This window comes from Pleurodeles waltl, chromosome 4_1 (assembly GCF_031143425.1).
Source record: "Pleurodeles waltl isolate 20211129_DDA chromosome 4_1, aPleWal1.hap1.20221129, whole genome shotgun sequence".
Classification (NCBI taxonomy): Eukaryota; Metazoa; Chordata; class Amphibia; order Caudata; family Salamandridae; genus Pleurodeles; species Pleurodeles waltl.
Window position 1 is genome coordinate 585194605 of NC_090442.1, and position 15858 is coordinate 585210462.

Here is a 15858-nt window from a genome sequence, read left to right on the forward strand (position 1 = left end):
GTTTGATCTTTTCTTCCTAGGGGGCTTCATTTGGATTTGTCCTCTACTTTTATTGCACAGGGTGTGGACTACAGCGGAAGCCAAACTTAAAAGGGTGATGATATGGGATTGTTTCACTTTGGATTTGGCATGCCATATTGTCTGGTTGAGCTTTGTTAATATCATTTGTATGACCATGGATAGATCTAATTTGTTCAATTACACGAAGTCATGAAGTCTGGTTGGTAAAGGGGAATTAAAATGTCGGTGTCTCCAACTATTTGAAAATGAAAGATACAACTAGAGATTGTTGTACATTTAGTATATCTTCGAATGCTGAGTGAAGGGTCACTAAAGGTTTACAACCCTATGTGAAGCGCATATTAAATCCACAGCATAGGTCTGTGCTAACCAGGTTGAGATGTCATATGGTCCACTTGTTAGTAATATTCCTGAAACAGCATGACTGGTCCAGGAAATTAGTATCTTGTCCTTGTGATGGTATCTCATAACAATGCACTTTATATTTTTACCAGTGGCGTAGCGTGGTAGGTGCAGGGGGGGCCGGCCGCACCGGGCGCAACATCTTGGAAGAGACTAAATCCACGGGTTAGGGGGCGCAAATTACTTGCCTTGCCCCGGGTTAGGGGGCGCAAATTACTTGCCTTGCCCCGGGTGCTGACAACCCACGCTACGCCACTGATTTTTACATGTCTTTTGATGTTCCAAGGACTAGCTTTATCAAACCATTAAAGCATAGACTGCAGGTCAGGCAATGTAGACCTATTTTACTTTACTTGCAACAGCTACAATCAGTAGAGGAATGTTTTGCTATTCAAATGTATATTTGGCTCGTCATTAGTATATGGAAGAGAAGGGGAGACTTTTAATCAACTTCTAATGCCCTATGTTTGCTATTTATTATCAGGGGATTAGGAATTGTTATTGATGTGTGCAGAATAGATGTGGCCTATTTTAGATTTTTCTTGTACTGAGACACTTTTAGAATTGTGAATGTGCACTTTTGATGTAAGTGATGCTGATGAATCAATTGTTCGTTTTTAAGTATTATTACTTTGATGGGGGCTTTAATGCAACTCAAATACAGTTGACTAACTGACTTACTCTCTTTATTTATTCAACCTACCTATTTAAGAGATGCGCTTGCACTGTAAGAATGCCAGAAAATCGGTGTGTGTGAGTAACTACACAAATAATGATTTATATGGCACTAATTTATTGTTTTATTTAATTATTTTACATTGCTGCTCATTTTAGCGTAGGGTGTCAGAGCGACAATAAGTCATACAAGTGTGTAAATCAGTGTACAGGAAACGTTACAAAAGGCAAGGGGAGTTATAAGGTGTAGGAGGCCCATATTGTTCATCCCTTTAGGTGTTATATCTTAATATTGCACGGACGGGTGTCGGAATTTAAAACGTAAAGCAGTTTAGGTTTGCCCGTACTAAAAAAGAATCTCTCTGCCAAAATAAATAACCCACTTACCTATCTAACTAAAATACAAATCTGTGATCTGCAACAGGCACCTTAACCGTTTATGGTACTTTAGGAGTCAAAATTGTAACTGGACAAAAAACAGAACCCTCCTTTAACTGCTTTATATACCAGTTATCTTACAGTTTTTATAATCCCCTGAAAAGTGCCGGGTACACAAAGATCTCTCCAACAGGTATCTTAAGCATGTAAGATATTTTAAAACACAGTGTTTCTGTGACCAATGCAGAAAGAAAGAACAGATTTACTGTCACATTTATCCTTGCTGTCATTTTTTTTTGTGGCAGATTAAATAAATGTATGTGTTACAATAATTACCTTCGAAAAACCACACCTGAAAAAGCTTTTATGCAATAAGAATTGATCAGGTTATAGAATACTGCAAGCCTTTTCCCGATATCACCTTCGCTCAGCCCGCTTCCCTGGTTCCGGCCCTCAACTGCCTTCCAGCACATAAGTAACAGAAGAGTGTGGAGGGCTCAAGAAGATGCTAACGGCTCATCACACAGAAGCCCCGGTGATGTCTACGGTTCTCAATGAGGAGGAGCAAGGATTCCGGTTTTCTTTTAGGTCTGACCTTAGCTAATGTCTTTTGACTTTCATAAAATTAAATATATGACATGTATCTAAAATTAGAGGTGACAATAGCCCCTCTGTAGTTATGGTGAAGTCAGGCTTTCCACTGAAAAAGCTATTTTTGTTTTCTTAGCACCTTTGGCCCATTTTACCACTCTGCGTGAAATTTTCCAAATAAAGGACATTCATGTCAAGTTTCATGTAAATCCACGAAGCAAAGGCCTAAAAATAGGAGGTATGGGTTCAAGAAAAATAATTTTCCCATTTTAATTGGCATGGACTTCTTTGCTCCTTGATACATAAAAAACAGATAATTGGAATTTCCCTAAACGCGGTAGGTGAAAAGAACATTTCTCAAGTAAGCATCTTTACTTGGTTTGGTCTAAATCCATTCAATAGTTTGGGAAATTGGTATTTAAAAACAAGTTGAAGTCTGGGCACGAAAGGGTTACAGTTTAAAGATATCTGGACCGTTAATTCATGGATTCTCTGCGCAATCACAAATAAACAGCGGATTTGTGCATCCAAATAAAAAAAATAGGAACACCATTGGACGAGAATGCCTCTGTGCCCGTTGTCCATTGCGGATCCTCAAATCATGCAGCAGATTTCCAAATCTGCCGTACCCAGACTGGCTGCCAGAATGGTCATTGGGGACATAATGAGCCTGTTTTAACCCCCAGCCCCTCGAGCAGGGTCGCAAAGGGACCACCTTAATAATACCATAATTATTTAAAAAAATGTCTTTGCAGAATTTGCTGATCCTTTGCTGGATTTGTGGTTCTTGGCCCCTCCCTCAGTCCAGCAGTTCTCCCTCAGAATTCATAAATCCAGCATAGGATCGACAATTCCTGGAAACAAAAATGGGAAAAAGTATTCAATGCACTACTGCTGTGCTTGGACAACGGCCACTTATAGAGGTTGGCCACAGGGGCAGTGGGGAGGGGTCTGGCTGAAATTCGGAAAACTGCAAACCCCCTTCAATGGTCACAAGTGGGATTGGCTGCCCACAAAGGAGTGAGCAAAGAGTCTGGCAAGAGGTATTGTGCTGCTGCTGCCGAAGGCCAGGCACGGCAGATGTTGGCCACATGAAAAGTATTCTAGTGCGAGAGCTGGCCAGGCTACTGTTGAAAAGCATGGCCAAGGACCATGCTTTGCAGGTGCTGGCTTTTCAAGAAGTGTTGGGTACCAGGTCCTGTGGACAGAAAAAGGCAGTGTGCAGCTCAGTTGGCTGCCTTTGAAGGGTTGGGCAATGGAAAAAGTGTTAAGAGCAGGTCCATTGGTCAACACATGCTGTGCATGGCAAAACCATGTGCTGCAGTTGTTGGTTGTCAATTGAGGGTTGAGTGCAGGGCCTGGCTGGAGACTTGGCCCTGCAGCGAACAACCTGCTGGGCACGGCTAAAGGCCATGCACAGCTGGGGTTGGCCATCTTGGAGGGTGGGGTGCAATCTCTGATGCAACCACCCTTCTGCAAATGGGCGAAGCCTTTGGGTGGGGGTTGTCCACTCACACACAGATGATGAAGGCCCTGGCCAGAGGTGAGGCCCTGTGCTAACCCCAGGCCACTGACAGATGGTTGGGCACAGGGCCTGGCAGAAGGTCAAGTGCTTCACTCCAACCCCCAGGGCACAGCCACAGGCCATGCATTGTGGGGGTTGGCTGCAGGCAGAGGGTTGGGATTAGGGAACTCTTGGATGTGGTATATGATAAAAACAAATTACTGGAAAAAGCACTAAAGTGAAGTTATGGTTTGCCTCGACATACAGCTACATAAACTTCACAAACTCACCTAAAAAACACAGTTAAAATGCAGTTATAGTTGCAAATTAAAACCGAAAAAACACTCCAGTTCACAAGTTATGCACAACCCATAACCTGCACCACAGCAATGCAAAATATAACCAGCACAACAAATGCAATACTTATGACCTCACAATATGTATACTAATAAATAACACTTAAAAATGTAATTTCAATTTCTTCTTTATTCGAATGTCGAAGGCAATCATAATAAAAAATATACACAATGTATAAAAGACAAATAGGAAATACTATATGGGTGAACAATAATAAATACAAAAATATGATCTAAAAGTAAAACCTTTTGTGATAATATACAACTGCTTTAAGAAAACTACAATTTTTAAATTCGAAAAACAGCTTTACATTGTTTAAAACTTAGAGTTTTAAAAAGAGGCAATAAGTATTCAACTCTAAGAGATTTATACAGCTTACAAAATACCAAAAAGTACAAAAGGATTGGGAAGACACATTGTCACAAACACACTTCACCCTCCAAGGATCCCATAACCAAAAAATAGCATAAAACATATAGTGCCAACTCCGAATTTTAACAATAAGGCTCTTTCCCGGTTGTTAGACACATTTAACAGGTCAAAAAATACACAACACATAACAATCTCTTAGACCTTGCAACCCCCCAAGTATGACAACATATTAAAACTCAAAATTGATGATACCATGCTTACAATAAAAATTTGTATAGACACTACACCATAATTAAAAATGTACACTATTCCGCCAACTTATTGCTCCCTTTAGAAAAGAACCAATCCCTTGCCACACCATCGCCTCCGAAGTCATACATAACCATAAAAAAGATGGACGGTATTGCACAAAACCCCTGTCCCTCAAAGGGGGGACCTAAATATTGTTTCCTAAAAGGTGCATATAGCTCACAAAACATAGTAAAGTGCATTAGGGTCTGCAGGGAAACACCATCACACGGACACAGTTTTATGGTGTTCTGATCAAACTGCCCTAACAGGAAGCACAGATTAGTTCTGATCACCCCCAAACGAAAACGCGTGACGAGGGTCCTTTCCCATACATTTTTGACCTCCAAAAGGTAGGTCTCTGGGCCCACCCACATCTTTATCATAATAAAATCCCTCACTGATTTCTTTCTTAGCTCCGTCTCCTCCCTCTTGGCCATTACCATTTTTAAACAATTCTCCTTTACCCACTTTTTGTCCACTCTAGATAAACACTCTGGAGCATCAAAGATGTCTGGACGCCCCAAACCATTAACAACATTTCTCACATAGGCCAGCCAGGGAATTTCCTTAGTGTGATCGCATTGCAAACAATCACGCAGGATTTCCCTGTTTAGGGACGCAGATTGTTTCGTCCATATTGAAATCCACAATAAAACAGGAGCTAATTTAATGGTGTCTTCTATGAAATCCAAATCCAACTCAAGGTAAAAACAAAACCCAGAAGTATTTTGACCCACCACTAAAAGCATTCTACAAAAACGATTTTCCTCAGTCACAGGGGTCCTATTTTCTGTATAACTCCAGAGTGGGGCCCCATACAACAAAACTGAAACGCATTTACGCCTGTATACCTCAAGCAGGGGCTTTATAGGTTTGTTACCAACCATGGCAGCAAATTCAAACGTAGCACCTACTGTAGAATTAAAAAGCCTCACTCTCTTGGCAATACAGGGTTTCCACGTACCCTTATCATCAAAAATCACTCCAAGATAGGGAAAATCCTGCACCTTTCCAATCACCTGTTCCTTTAATTTTAAAACACCCACCTTACTTAAAGGTTTACCATAGACCATAAAATGAGATTTGCTGCACTTTATCTCCAAGTCTAACGATGTCATAAAGCTTTCGGAAGCTTTAACTGCCTCACATAAACCGTTCATAGTGCGGGCCATAAGAACAGCATCGTCTGCGTATATCAATACAGGAATACTCTTACCATTGATTTTAGGAGCGTCCTTACATCTCTCAGCTAAAAAATCGAACAACCCATTTGTGTATAGCTGAAAAAGGGTAGGGGCCAAACCACACCCCCGTCGCACTCCCCTATTTAGTTCAAACATTTGGTACTTTCCCCATGCTGCCCAACCCTCACATTAGCATTGGTACCTGAGTGGAGATAGTGAAGCAGCTCCACAATGAGAGGATCCATGCCCATCTGGGTAAGCCTATCCCAGAGCTTACTACGATTTACCTTATCAAAGGCACAACTTAGGTCCATGAAAGCAAGGTACAGGGTACCCCTTGCGGCCTGTGTATACTTGCCAATCAGCATAAGCAGATTTAAACACTGCTCTAGGGTACCTAACCCTTCCCTGAAGCAGTACTGAGCCCTACACAAGATTGAATTGTCAGACATCCAATCCTCAATGCGGCTGAGAATAATCCGACCCAAACTTTTTACTGAGGAGTCAAGCAGAGAAATCGGGCGATACGACTTCGGATCATTACGATTGCCCTTTTTGTAAAAGGGGACAATACATGCCGATCTCCAGCTAGCAGGTATTCCCCAACTCACCGCTGCATTGAGAACAATGAGCAAAATTGGTGCCCACAGCTGTGGACAATGTTTGTATAAATCCCTTGGAATAGTGTCGGGACCCGCGGCTTTGTGACTCGCACAGCCTTGCAGCGCTTCCTTGACCTCTTCTAGGTTAAACCTACTAGCTAGATCTGGGGACTGTCCCTGCTGATAACCCCTTTGGTTTCCTATAGGGCATCCAGAAAGAATTCCACAAAAGTGGTCCTCCCACGTCTCTGGGGTAATATTGCAACCCAAGCCCTCAGAAGTTTCCGTTTCAATAGAGCCCTTATTGACCACCTTCCAGAACAGACCGGGGTTCTTAGATAAAGTGGCCCTTTCCAGCTCCTCCCAAGCCTGCTCCTTAAGCTGTTGCTTTCTGTCCCTCAGGACACATTTATAAAGGGTCCTCGCATCTGTTACTAAGGTTATGTCTTTTGGTTTACCCTTCAAAGCCTTCCTCTGAGATTGCTTGGCCTCATAACAGGGCTTAGTAAAACAAACCCCCTGAAGCTTACACAGGCGCTGGACAGCTGCAGTCATGCCTTCTTTAAAGGCTCTATTTAAAATGGATATAGCATCCATGATTTCCCCTGGGCTCTGAGAATCAGCCAAGATTGTTCCTAAGACTATATTTAAGTTTTTAACCACTACCCTCTCTGTTAATTGCTGAATATTAACTTGTTTCCAGCCGAGACGTCTACCCTGGTCTTTAGGCCTCACCAAGACCGGCCCACCCCTCACTAAGTTCCGCATTTTCTCAAGAAAATTAAAAGAAATCCTAAGGGGGTTATGATCACTAAAATGCTGCACTACTGCTTCACCTTCCATGACCATATTCTTTAAGGGAGGGGGCACAAAAATGTAGTCAATTGTGGTTCCAGCCCCCCTACCAACAAAAGTGGGAGCCTCATGTGAGCCCACCACTCCCAGATCGCGGAAGTTCAGGAGGCCCAGGCTCCTCAAGCCTTTAATCAACACCCCACCACTCACATCATGTGTCCCCTCTACTGATCTTGTCTTGTAATATTGTTCAAAAGGGTTCTCCATGGTGCTATAACTCCCTAATTTGGTAGTAAAGTCCCCTGCCACCACAGCGCAAAAAGCCAACCCAAAACCCTCCAGTCTACACTTCAATTTCAGCAAAACAGAGAAAAGCACCTCAATTTGACACCCAGAATCCCAAACAGCATTATAGAAATTGACCAGCACAACATTAAATTTATTTGAGAAGACTACCCAAGTGATTAAAAAGCCCTGATGTTTACACCTAATTTGATAAACTCTAGCTATTTTAGAGAATCGAATTAAGGTGACTAAACCACCTTTTGGGCGCCCGCCTTGGGACCTTACGGCCGGGACTGTAAAACTTTGAAAACCATCCCATACAGCCACCCCATCTGACCAGGTCTCTTGCAATAAGATGAAATCATAGTGTGCCACAAACTTCAACCAGTTACTTTCCAAAAGCCTAGAGTCATACCCAGCTACATTCCAGGAGATGAGACAACACTTCCTGTTTAAACCATCCCATCCTTGAATATTCCAGGCATCAGGAGGAGAAATCATCAGCCCCCCCCCAAGTGACTCTGTGCATAACGTCAATCCGCCCTCTCCAGCTCTCTAGAGGGAGTGAAAACATGACCCAAACGGTTTAGCTGTGGGGCACCCTGCCCAGGACTAAGATTCCTAGTGTCATCTCTCATCTGTGTGTGGTTGTAGAAAAAAACTAAAGGGACAATGCCTATCTTGCTCTTCAGCTGGAAAGCTAAGCGATGTGACAGAAGAATCCTCTGAGCCATACCAGGATGTCTACAATTTATAATCATATAGTCCCCATTTCCAACCTTTGCCCGGGGCCCGACCCAGTCAGTTCTTCGGACAAACAGGATATCCTCAAAGTCCTTACACACAAAATCACTGTTATTACTCAGCCAATGGCAGGCCTTGTTCTTTAATTGGGCTGTGGATTCACTTGTACCCGGTACTAGAGGGGGAACACCAATGAGCACCACCAAATATGGTGCACAGGCTGGAGGAAGCTCTAAGCAGACAAGAGGGGGACAATTTCCCCCATGTGAGTTTTGAATCTCACTTCTTTCTTGAATCACACCCACAATATCCGTATGCCCACTGCCAAAAATCCCCCCACCCTTCCTCCTACAATTTGTCTCCGAAGATACTAAGGAGACTCCCCCAACAGTCTCTGAGCGTTTGCCAACATCCCTTATGATTGAGTGACTAGGAGGTTTTTGCATCTCTCTCGACAAGGATTTAGGTTTTTCTTTTTGCTGCTGCGCTCTCTCGGCCACACTGCTTTGCCACCTAGGATCTGAAAGGCCCTCATTCTCAGCAGCCAACCTAGGCCTCTCTTTGCCACTCATCTGAGAGACTGCCATTTCAAGCACCCGCAGTTTTTCCAATACCGGGGCCAAACAAGACTCAATCAATTCTTTGAATTTTGGCAATAAACTTTCAAGGCACAAACCGGGGCACTGATCCATAGGACCCACAGGGTTCGGGTTAGACTTAGCAAGTTGGGACAGTTTAGTTTTCTTCCCGGGTCTATTTGCAGGCTTGTTGTTTATTGAAGGAGGGCAGCTATTGCCCAGCGGAGAGGCCACCAAAAGCCGCTTGCTCTTCCTTATTCCACCTCCCATTCCCTTTGCCCCAAGCCCCTCTGGTTCTACTTGCTCCGAGGTTTTGGGCAAATCCTGCTGACTATCCCGAGACTGGCCATCCTCACCCACGATGGTCCCCAAACCCCCATCTTCAGTGGAAGTTTGTTGCCAGTCACCCAATTCCAACGAGAGTCTCCGTTCAGCCAGGTCAATCTCTCTCGTGACTACCCCAACAGCACACACTAGAAAGGAATCTAATGTTGAGTTAGTAATTTAATTTACCCTTTTCCCCTCCACCCTGATCTCCAATTAGCAAAGACTTTCTCCTGCCCATCTTCACGGATCTCCTCAGGTGCCCCAGCTGCCTCTCAAGTCAGTCGCAATGAACGGCCACTGTTTGGGTTGCTAGTAAACCAAATAACTTTCTTCCACCACAAAGGTTTACCACAGATGGAGATTAAAAAAAGGGATAATACAAAAACAAAACAAAAAAAAGAAACCCTTGTCCACGATCTGTCTGTGGGCTAAAACTCAGTCACTTACCCCCGCTGCTGAGACTAAGAGGGACTGCCCAGCCCAGCCTCCTCCGGCCAATGACGGGCAAGGGACGGGCCTGCCCTTGGCCAGTCCGGTACCGCTAAAAGTGCTCAAAGATGCGGGCCCCGCCCCCAGAGCTCGTGCAGAGTTCTGGGACTCCGAGTCCCCTTCCAGGCAGCAGGCAAAATGTAATTAAATAATACATACTCATACCTATTAAAGATGCTACATTATAGTCGTCTCAGTCATGGGAGAGTGGGTAGTGTGATATGTTATCTCAACTAGAAGTAGGTATTTTGGAATTATGAGTCAGTCACAGGAGAGGACTAAATTACGCTGAAGGAAAGGTGAAATTATGTGACAAGAAGATGCAAATTATGTGGCGTAATCCAGCACAATTTACGATAGCATTACTTCTTGATGTTGTCAGTTTTTTACGTAGGTAAGCACTGTCTGAGCAAAGGTTGCACCATAGTAGTACACGTTTAACACCCAAATGCAGCAACAAGCAATGGAAGGGAACCAATCAACCTTTGAAAAGGGTCTTCCACTGCACAACAACACGTTGCTACGTTTGTATTACTTTTGACCCGTTTGAGCGAGAAACAACTTTTGGTTTAAAATAGGCAGAATATAGTGCATAGGATGGGTTATGTGTCAAATGTTGCAAATCCTTAGTCATATGGAAAAGGCTGCGGCTGCAAAATTGCATAATTCCGGTTGCCCTATCTAGAGATTAGTTACAACATTTCAATTGCATCTGTCTTATTAAAGCTGAGCTAATGACAATTGTATTTGGGTGCTTTTCTTCAAGTGGGATGTGTGTCAAGAAAGTTGCTCTAGTGTGATGCGTGTTGGCACTGTGTGAGTTGGCAAGTCTGGTTTACTCATCTTCAGCGGGGACAGTCGCCAAAGAATGACACATTTTCATAGATACATTAAACAATATATGCATAAACTGCGCATCACACGAAATGGCTGCTGGCCGTCTACGTCTACGTTTGTGCCAGGCCAAAAATGATCCAGCAGAAGCGAAGATACACAAAAAAAATACACCAACAACACAAAGACACCAACACGCAGCAGTCCATGGACAGACGTCATTAACGGACGGGGACACACATGTAGACACTTCTCACAGTCATAGCACTAGATGTTTAGCAATCACAGACGGAGTAGGCAGGGGCTGCGGATGTATGCAGACTTCCGTGGTTCTTCCTTTGAGTGCCATGCATTATCAATGACCAAGTTGTCCTTTGCTAGTGCCCATTTCTTTTAATAAATACGGACCTACAGCTACAACCGAAAGAACATTTCGCACTTGCCTTCCACAACCCTATTTTGCTGTTCACCACAGACATTGTAGGCATGGAAAGGAGGGACAGCGATCGAATTAAGAAATCAACAACTTCATGAGAGTTTGTGGGGCTACAAGACCAACGCCTGCCGCAGATCTCATCACCACTTAGCGTCAATGGCAGCTCCTGTAGTTATTTACACGGCTCCCTCCGGGCCCTGATGTCATTGAAGAATTCGACGAGGAATTTCATTCGGAATACAAATGAAAAACAACCTCTAAAATGTTTGTGGCTCTCGCGAAAGTGTATGTTTTAAAAATGTTTTTTATTTACAACGCACGCGCGATTTTGGGAGGCGGCGATTCTTCCCGGGGTCTGTTGGGTGTAAAGTGCCGCATCTTTTTTGGGTCGCTGCGATTGTGTCGGCGTCTCTAAGAGGAGGTCTGCACTCAGCCATTTACAGTAGCTATGTTCCTGGCTCGTATCTAGCTCCCCGGGACTACTGCTGTGGCAGTCATCGATGTCCTTAGGAGCCCCACAGAAAAGAGACACCGGTGGTATGTACCCAGTGCTCTCTTCTCCCTCCGGCCACCGGGAACACGTGAAGTCATTTTATTTATATGAACATATTCACGCAATTTCCATCACCCACCTCCCGACAATCACTACTCGTATCCCCCACTCACATTCATGCACCGGCATTAGGCATTGTACTGATATTCAGCCACCAATTTACCCTGCCACCCAGTCGGCCCCGTCATTCACCGACTTCCGCTCCCATACGGCCTCTTCGAACTCACGTGTAAATGCCCCATCAATAAACACGTACTTATAATGATGGAAATCAATACCTATTGGCGTTGCTGAAGATTGTTATGCTCCTAATTGCTTAAAAGTTGTTTTCTCCCGTATACCCTTCGATGGGAACCATAAAAGGCCTCGCGGCTCCACTGTACCTGTGCAGGGCTCCGCATGTGACCTTGTCCGTAAGCGCATATCAAGAGAGTCAACCCTCTATCTATAGTCAACATCCTGTCGTAGTGATTTGATTTGATTTTCTTGGAAAATAAGTCTTAGTCAGTAAATGCGAGGTGATACCTCATTCTTTTTCATTCCCTTCGAGGGACTTTGTCTCGACTTTGCCCTCTGCATTTCTTTTGCAAGACTTTGCCCCTGGTGCTTTCACGCGCGCTGTCTCTCTCTTTGATTTTCTATTAGTCTGTCGGCAGGAAAGGGGATGACCGGTAGATCGTAAAAACAAAAGCGTGCTTTTCGATTACAACACGTCTCGAGGAATTAAGTGCAGGAGGCTCATATACAGCCAAGTAGAGAATTATTTCATAATACACACGCGCGTGAAGCGCAGGATTAAAAACTATTATTACTATATATGTTTTAGCTTTTATATAGCGCGAACTCGACCCGAAGGTATTGGAGCGCTTTACATGAGCACCAGTTACGTTGTCCAAGGACAGACTCATATTTTGGTAGGCACGGGGAGATGGCGTGATTTACCCAGAATCATAGGAGATTGAGCCGAGACTGATTATCCAACTCCAAACTCAGCAGCTCTGACCGTTCAGCCACATCCTCTCCCCAATCACTATATCTATAAACTAATTGTTAGTGAATGTCTTTCGGAGACAAACAAATAGAAGGGGCATCTTATGCGGAAAGGCAATTTACTCTTCAGCCAAATCCCATATAAAACAGAAGCACAATGAAAAAAAACTCTGGGGGTGCACATACAACACATACTTACTGAGAATAAGCACCCTAAAAGTTAAACTAAAGATAAACTTGGGCACTTTTTGCCTCTACTGCAAATCCGGTGGACAGACTTTAAAGAAGCGCTGAAGTGTATGTAGAAATCACTAAAGCGTAGTCATGTGAATGGACGGATGATGATTCGGTGCTGCACTAGTTTATGTACTTGTATATATAGTGCAGTGACATGACTGGCCCTTACGCATTACGAGTTCACATCTGGGCGGGAGAGGTTCGGAGCTCCCTTCTACTCACATCCCTCACCGCAGACAATCCTTACCTGACCTCTTGAGCTCCCCCAAGGCCACTGCAATGCGGTCCTCAGCCTCCGGGGCCACGGGGACCCGCTCGTAGCTGGACCCGCCGACCTCAGCCGGGCTCCCACATCGCAGGGTCACCGAGCGATCCAGCGTACCCTTCCTCCTCCGAACGCTCCCTCACTGCAGACACACTCGGGGGTGTCCTCGGACACGATTGGGGCGCATGGCAGCAGACACAGGACTCTCCATGCCAAGCTCAATGTCGAGACTCTTCCTCCTCTACAAGAGAAATCAAAGGAAACTTGTTTGGTTTTACGACAGTGCCTGTGGGACTCCCCCGATTAGGGAAAACTAAGACGTCAAGAAGCCAGCAGCAGCTCAGGGCGCGGTCCACCAGGGCCACACAACATAAATCAGGGACGATGCCAGCTCAATGAAGCGCCTCTCAGGTGCCCCCAAGAGCCCCCTGCTCCCCTTGGATGTTAACAGGATTCAGTTATGGCTTGGATTTATGCACAAACCCAGAGCTGCCGCTAACTCCAGCCCTGCCCCACATTTGCAGTGTAAATAGGTACAACAACCCCACACAGCGGTAGCACTCTCTGCCCTGCTTCGCAAATACGGCATGTTTACAAAAATGGTAAACTACGTTCGTAACGGAGGGGCGGCCTATTTTAGTGCAGGTGCAGGCCGACTTAGCGATGCAGAGCCCGTTGTCCCTCTATGCCTCAATCATGGGCAGCATTTAGGATGGTGCTGCTGGCCTTTCATGCCTTACAGTGCCCGACCGCCAGTCAAGTCCAATCCAGCATTAGCCCTGCCCTTGCGCCTCGAGGCTGGGACCCATGCCTCTAGTGCCCGTCTGGTAGCCCTCCCCTGGCAGTGCGTACTGCACCTGTATGTCTTTAACAAAGCCCATAGAATCACTTCAGGCCTGGCCTCAGTTCAGCAGCAACAGTCCCTACGGGTCCCAGTCTCCCAGAGCCCCCCTCTGGCCCCAACCGGCTGTCTGTCCCGAAGCAGAGCCGTCGTATGCTCTGATCTTACCTTTCTTTCCCAGGTTGCGCTCTCGCGGCTCCTTCTGAGGACTGCACCTCCCGACCAGTCCCAATTCCAGTCTTTCCAAGCTCTGCCCAGTGGCACCACCACCCTCTATGCCGAGCAAGAGGGATTTCAAAGGATGTTCAGTAGCCCTTCCGATGCTCTTATACATCAACAGGAAATGAAGAGCGACAAAGCGGTATGGTAAACCTCTCGAAATATCCCACGTTTACTGGTGAAGAAGTGGTAGATAACGCTAATGTGCGCGCGCGAAAGGTAAGCGGCCGATCTAATTTCTTGAAAGGCGTAAAAACATAGAATAAACTCCTGGGCGGGGAGGAGCTGCCTGACGCATTACCATGCAAGTCGCAGTAAGTGCCCGTGGCAAAGCTGACTGCGCCCAGAGAGATTGGCAAACAAGCTCAGCCAGGACGTCCGCAACCTGGGGATTGGGGTTATCTGAGGCTACGTACAATCGTTATCCTGCCACAACCTTCGCTGCCAGCTGAAGGCGGAAGCAACTCAGAGGTAAAACCCTCCTCCTCTTCTATTTGCGTTCTCGCATTTCTTCCCCTTTCATCCAACAATTTTCCCTTTCATTAGCCACCCTTCTCTACACCCCCCTTTCTTCCCCATCTGGTAAATGTAAAAGCCGCTTTCCAGGAACTTTCCAGGAATCGGTGCAACGTGATTGCAGCGGCTCGTACTGCAGCCCGGGAAGGCGCCGGGTCTCCTGCCGGCAGCCTGCGGCAACTGCAGTCACCCAGTGGCACAACAACAGCTGTCAGCGTCTCCCTGCAAGAGACGCCGTGGAGAATGGTTCGAGTGGAAACCCAAACCATTCACAATGCAAGTTTTGGAAAAGGTCTAATCGTTTCTCCGTTTTAAAAAGCAGTTCACTCTGGGGTCCCGGACCTGAACTATATGGGTGATGATCAGCTGGGCTAAGCATAGTACTTAATTTGTAACAAAAAATATGTGCCAGGCCACAGTCAGGAGGCCACTGCAGCTTGCACCACCCATTGCCCCTCCAGCAATGCAAGTACCAACACAACTATCCACCATTTATACTTTTGTTATACAACAAACATGACCAATACCTACTACACAAGTTATTCTTATAGCTTTGGATAGCAGGTATCAGTCATTTTAATGTATGTTGAATTATTGAACAACTGTTCTTGTGCTCATTAAAAATCAGACATACACTGCCACCATGTGCCAGGCTTCATAAATGCAGATGTTGACCATACAGTGCTGGTGCTGAGCACTGGAAACCACAGGCTCACATGAAGCACTGGTTAAGTGCTAGCCCCTTTATCAATCACTTGGCTCTCAGAGTTAGCACAGGTCCAGCAGTCCAATGTTTTGGAGTGTGGGAGGAGTGCAAGACATTAACATACACAAGATTCAAAGTTCAAACGTTAACCCCAATAAGCAGATAGTCTAGTCAAATGCACTCTTTTGTGATGAAAGTAGTATTTAATAAAAGCACACACAGTATTTTAACAGCACACTAAATAATATCCGCAGTCTCTTAAGATTGGCACACTAGTGTAGTCCTGTGCAGTGACCTCGAGTTTCCCCCTTCTAATGGGCCTTGTTATTTTCCTTTCGGTAATCGAGAAGACTTTCAGATGTGTCCGACACTGGTCACTATACAGGAAAGTCTTGTTTTGGTCTTAAGAGTCAATTTGAGCAGTGCTACGCACTACGTTTGTAAACGTCCCAGGAAGGCCTGAAGGTCTGAAACAGTTTCACCCGACCCACAGCAATCAGCGAGTTAAGGGAGGACTTGGGGTTTTCTTCTCAGACCCCAGTCTCATGATGGGTGACGCCCACAGCATTTTTCAGTCTGTTCTGGATGATGTACTGGGCCGCCACAGTCTCCTGACAGCCCACTGCAGTACTATACATCTCCTCCTCAGCTTCCTCGACTTTTGGT

At 45.2% G+C, this 15858-nt stretch overlaps 1 protein-coding gene across 1 annotated transcript in view; it reads right to left on the bottom strand.

Moving 5' to 3' along the window:
• The window catches only part of SOCS2 (suppressor of cytokine signaling 2), a 211274-nt gene extending 196717 nt beyond the window's left edge, over positions 1-14557 (bottom strand). Inside the window, exons 1-2 of the mRNA XM_069228965.1 lie at positions 13920-14557; positions 12893-13151 (exon numbers count right to left, since the gene is read on the bottom strand). The gene's annotated coding sequence lies outside the window, so the exon portion shown is untranslated. The remainder of the gene's footprint in view (positions 1-12892; positions 13152-13919) is intronic.
• Positions 14558-15858: the final 1301 nt, after the last annotated feature.